The sequence below is a fragment of the Otolemur garnettii genome, unplaced genomic scaffold, assembly GCF_000181295.1.
Source record: "Otolemur garnettii isolate 467f Iridium unplaced genomic scaffold, OtoGar3 scaffold00092, whole genome shotgun sequence".
Classification (NCBI taxonomy): domain Eukaryota; kingdom Metazoa; phylum Chordata; class Mammalia; order Primates; family Galagidae; genus Otolemur; species Otolemur garnettii.
Genome location: NW_003852487.1, coordinates 5,501,310 through 5,507,602, shown reverse-complemented (window position 1 = coordinate 5,507,602; position 6,293 = coordinate 5,501,310). Strand labels below are relative to the sequence as shown.

General features: G+C 47.1%; 1 protein-coding gene and 1 pseudogene across 1 annotated transcript in view; one reads left to right on the top strand and one right to left on the bottom strand.

Annotated features, from left to right (window-relative positions):
• PRKAR1B (protein kinase cAMP-dependent type I regulatory subunit beta) overlaps nucleotides 1–6,293 on the bottom strand; it is a 151,564-nt gene that overhangs the window by 49,680 nt on the left and 95,591 nt on the right. The gene's annotated exons all lie outside the window — the stretch shown is intronic.
• The window catches only part of LOC105887535, a 3,974-nt pseudogene continuing 3,808 nt past the window's right edge, over nucleotides 6,128–6,293 (top strand).

Below are 6,293 nucleotides of genomic sequence, written 5' to 3'. Positions count from 1 at the left end.
GTGGGCTGGGCAGCTCCTGTGGGCCCCAAACACACAGCTTAGCAGAAAGACCCTTGCAGCCAGGGGGAGGCAGCCCACCCAGCTAGATGAGGCTTCAGAGGTTGCTAAAGAGCTCCCATCCACCACTCACCCACCATGCTCCTCTCCCCAGAGTAGAAAGTACATGCCCTTGGGGTCAGGTATTAGTGAGTGTCCTACAAAATGCCAATCTGCCCGCAAGTAAGGTCAAGACCAGTCATAGAAAGACCAGGTGCCCATGCTACAAAGCTAAACCTGCATTGCTGAGCTCTTTTAGAGCCAAGGTCTCTCTGCTGCCTGAGGGGCTGCAGCAGGCACCCAAAGCCTCCAGCACAGAGCCAAGGGGAGACTTGCCATGAGTGGGATGCAAAAACTCCCTAGGGTCAGCACAGGGCTTGCCCAGCCAGAAGATACAGCCTCACCAATAGGCTCGATGGGAAAATCCAGCACCTCCTGCCTACACAGATGCGCCCCCAAGTCCCACACCTCTCCCCAGGCTGGGACTCCTCCAACCCAAAGTCCAGAGCCTGAGAAGGATCCTCTTGGCCAGGGGTGAGGGAGTCAGGGCCAGGCACCCAGGCCACAACTCCAGCCACCCTCACCACTCACTCAGCTGTGGCCATGCACTTAGTAGGGTGCCTGTTGGGTCTCTGGGCTGTAGATCCCGCTGGTCCTGACAACCACAGACTGTCAGTCTTGCCACGCATGTGATTTGTGGAACACCCAGTTCCAGCTTCTTTTCTTAAACCTCAGATGTAAATATGTAGGACGTACCCTGACCCGTTCTTGTTTTATTTATACATTTACTCCACCCCCGCTACCCTCCCTGCCTACAGGCAATTGCTCTAAGATATTTGAGGTATCTCCCTTTGAGTGTTTTCTCTTAGGACATAGAATCTCAAGCTGTGTGCATTCTCCTCCCCTGGTTTTATGTGCAGATTTCATGCTGTTCCTTCCTTTTCTTCACTGAGTACACTGTATCCACATTGCACTGATACATCTGGGCTGTATCTTCTAACTACTGTTTTGTTTTCATTTGTATTTCCCCATCACTAAGCTTTGAGCTTCTTTTTCAGGGCTTATATACATGTATTTCCTTTTCTACAAATTTCCTGTTCACATCCTTTGCCCGTCTTGATATTGGGGTTGATATCTTTTTTCCTGCTGATCTACAGGAATTCCTTGTGTGTTTCAGGTATCATTCTTGTCTATTTCAGATGTGGCAAATCTCTGCCTACAATCGCTCATCTATTAACTCTTCCATAATGTCCTTTGTTAAGTAGATAGACATCTTTCATTTAATGTAATCTCTTTTTTGCTTTATGGTTTGTGCCCTGATAGTACTTCCCCACAACCGAACAAAGCAACTCTCTCCTGCATCTCTGCTCTGGTCTCCTCTGCCTGCCTAACAAAGCACCAACAAAGCTGGGCAGCTTAAACAATGGACCCTTGACACTTATTCCTCACAGTGCTGGAGGCTGGAGGGCTCCTGGTGGGCCAGTGTTGCCCTCAGCAGAGAGGGTGTGCTCTAGTAATTAAGGCCCTGACCCCATCATGGGGCCCCATTCTCATGACCTCCCCGGGCCACCCCCCCCCAAATACCATCACACTGGGGGTCCAGGCTTCGACATTTGGATTTGGGCAAGGTGGGGGGAGTGACAATTCCTTACCAATTACCTTCTGCTAAATGCACAGTTTCCACTTACATTTTCAGTCAATCCTATGGGGATCTGGTTTTGTTTTTCCACAGATGGTCAACCCCGTAATCACCCCACCCTCGGTTATGCTACAGCATACTACATGCCAGGTAGGTGTTTATATAGGTCAAATTGTATCCCCCAATACCTGTATTTTGAAGGACCTCAGAATAAGACCTTATTTGGAAACTAAGTCATAGTAGCTATAATTAGTTGAGATCACAGGCTCATGCTCCTCATTCAATATGGCTGGTGTCCTTAAGAAAAGGCAGGGAGACCCTCACACACAGAGGGAGGAGACAGCCACCCACCAGCCAAGAGGAGATCTGGGACAGACTCTCCTATGCAGCCCTCGGGAGGAGCTGGCCCTGACACCTTAACCTTGGGCTTTGGCCTCCAGAGCTATGAAACAAGAGATCCCTGTGTTAAGGCTGCCCAGTCTGTGGTACTTTGTCAAGACAGCCTAGGAAACTAATGGCATTTTACATGTAGTCACTCATTTAATTCTCATGATAACCTTGTGGCATGATTCCCATTAACCTCATTTATAGGAGGGAGTGGGACTGGGGCACAGAGAGGTTAAGAAACTTACCCAAGGTCATACAGCTAGTAAGTAGTTGTGCTGGATTCCAGACCATGGCCTGGCTCCAGAGTCCTTGCTCCCAACCACCTCACTGAACTGCCCCCACGTAGTGTTTAAGCATCAAGCTCTAGGGTGCACCTCATCGCTCCTAGCTCCCTGCTGGCATGATGCTCCGCCATCCCTCTGCATGGCACCGACCTCCACTTGGCACCTAGCATCTAATGTGCCTTCAGCGTCTAGCGACTAAGTCTTTTCTTCTTTGTTCTTCCATTTCCAAGATCCTTAGCTATTTGCAAACTTTGTTCTATTTTACTGCTTCGGGATAATCCAGCTGTGAGTTTCATTAGAATTGCTTTGAATGTATGGATTAATTTCAGGGAGAAGTGGCATTGCTATATGAAATCCTTCCATCCAAGAACACAGACTGCCTCTCCATTTATTCAGATGAGGTTGTCCTCCCCTGAGATTTAAACTGCCCCACGAGTCTCATGTGACCTTGAGTTTGTAAGTTCCACTTTTGGGTGGGTGTTGCCATCTCGAATGGCATCTTTCTAAGCTCTGCTCTCTAGTTACTCCTGTGCTCTCTGGTACCTACTGCCCTTCTTCATTCCCTTCACCCTCCTGGCTCTGAGTGCTGTTCTTTCTTCGTTCTATAGAGAGATATTTAATATCTTGATTGTGATAGAAAGAACTCTATATGTTTAAATTAATTAATTAGTTTTTTAAATCATCGAATAGAACTTGTGCATACTTATGGATCCCCCCTAAGCCCCTCTTAGTACTGATTTCTGCAGGTTGGGTTTACACCAACCCTTGCTGAATACTCACTATCATCTAAGAGTTTTCCTGCTGATTCCTTATGGTTTGCACAGAGCTGGTCATATTTGTCTTCTCTTGTCCCTTCCAATTCTTACTCCTCTTGCTTTTCTTCCCAGATAGCACGGCCAGACCCCTAAAGCCAAGCCAAACCATGCAGCAGCCACGGAAAGCCTTATCATGGGCCCCTCTTAAAGGCCATGTAACCTAAGCTTTTCCATCAGGGACATTTGCTCTGTGTTGGACTATAGGACCTTTACTAAACTAAGAAATTTCCCTTCCATTCTTAGTTTGCTAAGACTTTTTATAATAAATGGTTATTGAGCTTTATCAAAGTCTTTTTCAACACCTATGTGATCTATCATCATCATATGATCTTCCCCTATAATCTATTAATGTGGTGATTTACACCAAGTATTGTGAGATGGAATAATGCTTGGGTAAATGCTACTTGATTAGGGTGTGTGTGTGTGTTTTAAAGCACACTGTTGGATTTCTTGGCTATTTAGGATTTTTGCGTCTATATTCATAGTGAAATGGACCCATGGTTTTCCTTACTTTTTGTGTCTCTATCAAGCTTTGAGATTGAAATTATACTGGTCGCTCCTACCATGACCTGGCAACTTTCTCTTGGTTTCTATTTTCTGGAGCAACTTGAAAAGAGCGGACAGTTTGTTAAGTTTGACAGAACTCCCCAGTAAAACCACCAGGGTTCTTTGGGAGGGAAGGTCTTTGATTACCGTTTCAACTTACTTAGTGTGCCCTTGGTCCATTTGGGGTTTTCTATTTCTTCATGTGCCAATGTTGCTACCATTTTCAAAGTTAGCTCCCAACATTAAAAAATTGACAGCATTCATAAATTGAAATTTGGGGCTTTTCTTTCAAAAAAATTTAAAAAGGGAAAGTCTGGCAATGTGGGGCCTTCATTCACCCAAAGCAAGCTCAGCTCCTCCTTGGTAGGAGCACAGAGCTTTTGGGGCGGCGGCCATGACCCCCAGCCTGGACCCCCTGCAACCCCAGGGGCTTCCTGTTCAGTGGGGGCAGGGGAAGGCAAGGCATGATCACATTACAGGAGTAGTACAATGCCTAACCTCACCTGGAGGGACCCAGGGGACTGAGTCTCGAAGGACTACCCCATCTGTCAAGTGGGCCTGGTAACATGTGGGGAGCTGCTGCAATTGTTTCTGCTGGTTCCAGCCCCCACAGAGCCCTCCCTCCCAGCCCTGCTAAAATGTTCATGTCTCAGGATCCCCCAGGAATGAGACTCTCAAAAAGTCCTGTGAGCAGGTTACGGGTTTTTTATGCTTTTTCACTGGCTTACATTACTAATGTGTTGTGGAACTGCAGCCGGAGATGGCCTGACAGGTAAACACCTCCTAGCCCTCACCCCTGTAAAGAAACCAAAGCAAACAGGTTCAACCAGTTCTAAGATCTGCAGCTACCCAAGGGGGGAGGGTGCCCACAGCCAACCAGAGCCTCAGACTCGCACACCTGGCGCCCACCAGGGCTGGGCCATGCAGGGGGGCAGCAAACTAACTACACAGGACCTTCAATCCGATCCCCCTCCATCAATCCACATTTCTGCATTTTAGAAATGTCCCTTGAGGTTAAAGAAAAAAAAAGAATTTTTGTGACATTTAAACAAAAGCATCATGATGTTGACCCCAGACAAGATTAACGTGCCAGAACCATCTCCAGTAACAAAGAAAGCAAACTGAGTTACCATGTCCAACATTTCTGCAACTTTATTTTTTTTAATTTTTGAAAAATTTAAAACCTTCATAAGGAAGGGGGAAGGGTCAGACCCAGGACACATGTTTATACCCCTGTATTGTCAAAAGAGCAGAGCACAGATCAGCACATATGTACCAACAGTAAGTCTGAAAAAAAATGTACATATGTGTATTGATAAGGGACAGAAGGGAGTCATGAATGATGAATACAGAGCATTCAAGGAAGCCCCCACTGGATGCAGAATGCTGTTCACACACACACTAACATGCACTCAGATGATGCTATAAACGGGGGCAGGCGCAACCCACATGTAGCGTCCAGCCTGCTTTAGAAATTAATGCCTCTGAAGGACCTCAGCACGCTGACGAAGTTTCTCTCCACTGCCCATTGGCCTCTCCATCACTGTTACTCAGAGGAAGGAAGAGTCCGACCCCAGCAGACCTCTAGAGGCTCTGTCTGCTTTGGGCTGTGCGTAGCCCAGTGACAGAGGGGTCCTGTCTGCCAAGAGACCGGCACCCAGACACAGTGTCCCCAGACTGTGTTTAGGTTCTGCCAGTGTTTGGGTGAATGCTCACTCTATTTCTCTGTTGACTGCTAGTTTCCAAATAATTCCCTATAAACAACAATAACTCAGGCTCAGTGTTGGCTATGGAGGGAAGCGAGGTGCCTACTTGCTGGCATGTCAGGAGTGTGATGACTGCCAACATCTGGGTACCTCTACCACCATCGTGCCTGAGGGGTGGGTTTCTTAACTAAATTCTTTGTTCAGCCAAACATTAGTCAGACCCTGAACCACCTTCTAGGCCAATTGTGTATTTCCTTGAAAAGAATCCTGCCGTTCAGTTTAGCCAGAACTTGCTGATCACCATTATCTGATCTTCCTGAACAGGTTCCTCATACACAACCACCCCAAGTGATACTCACCCTGACCTATCTTCAATAAAATTCCTATTAGGTCAACTTATCCAGAACACCCCTGACTCTGCATGGTTTCTCTTGGTCATTTTCTATTCACTGACCACCCCCCCCCCACACACACACACCTGCTTCTTGGCCATAAATCCCATTGGCCTGTGGTATATTTGGAGTTGAGCCCGATCTCCCTCCCTCACTGTGACACCTAGGTGCAGTGGTCACTGCACGTATCATGATTCCTCATGATTCCTATCATAAGTCTCCCTTACCATGCTTTATCAAGCATTGCTGAATAACTGTTTCTTTAAGACTGGCCTTTAATAAGAAAGCACGGGAATGCCCAGGGCTGGGGGAGGGCGTATGGATGGAGTCCCAGAAGGAGGTAGGAATGAGTGTCCACTCTCCCCTGTTCATCTAGGGAAATGGGTGGAGGATCAGAAATTCCTCTCATGCATTCTCAAGCTTCCAATCAGAATCATCAGTCCACCTCTAGCTGAGGTGCCCCATCGTGGATGTCACGGTGTCTCCTA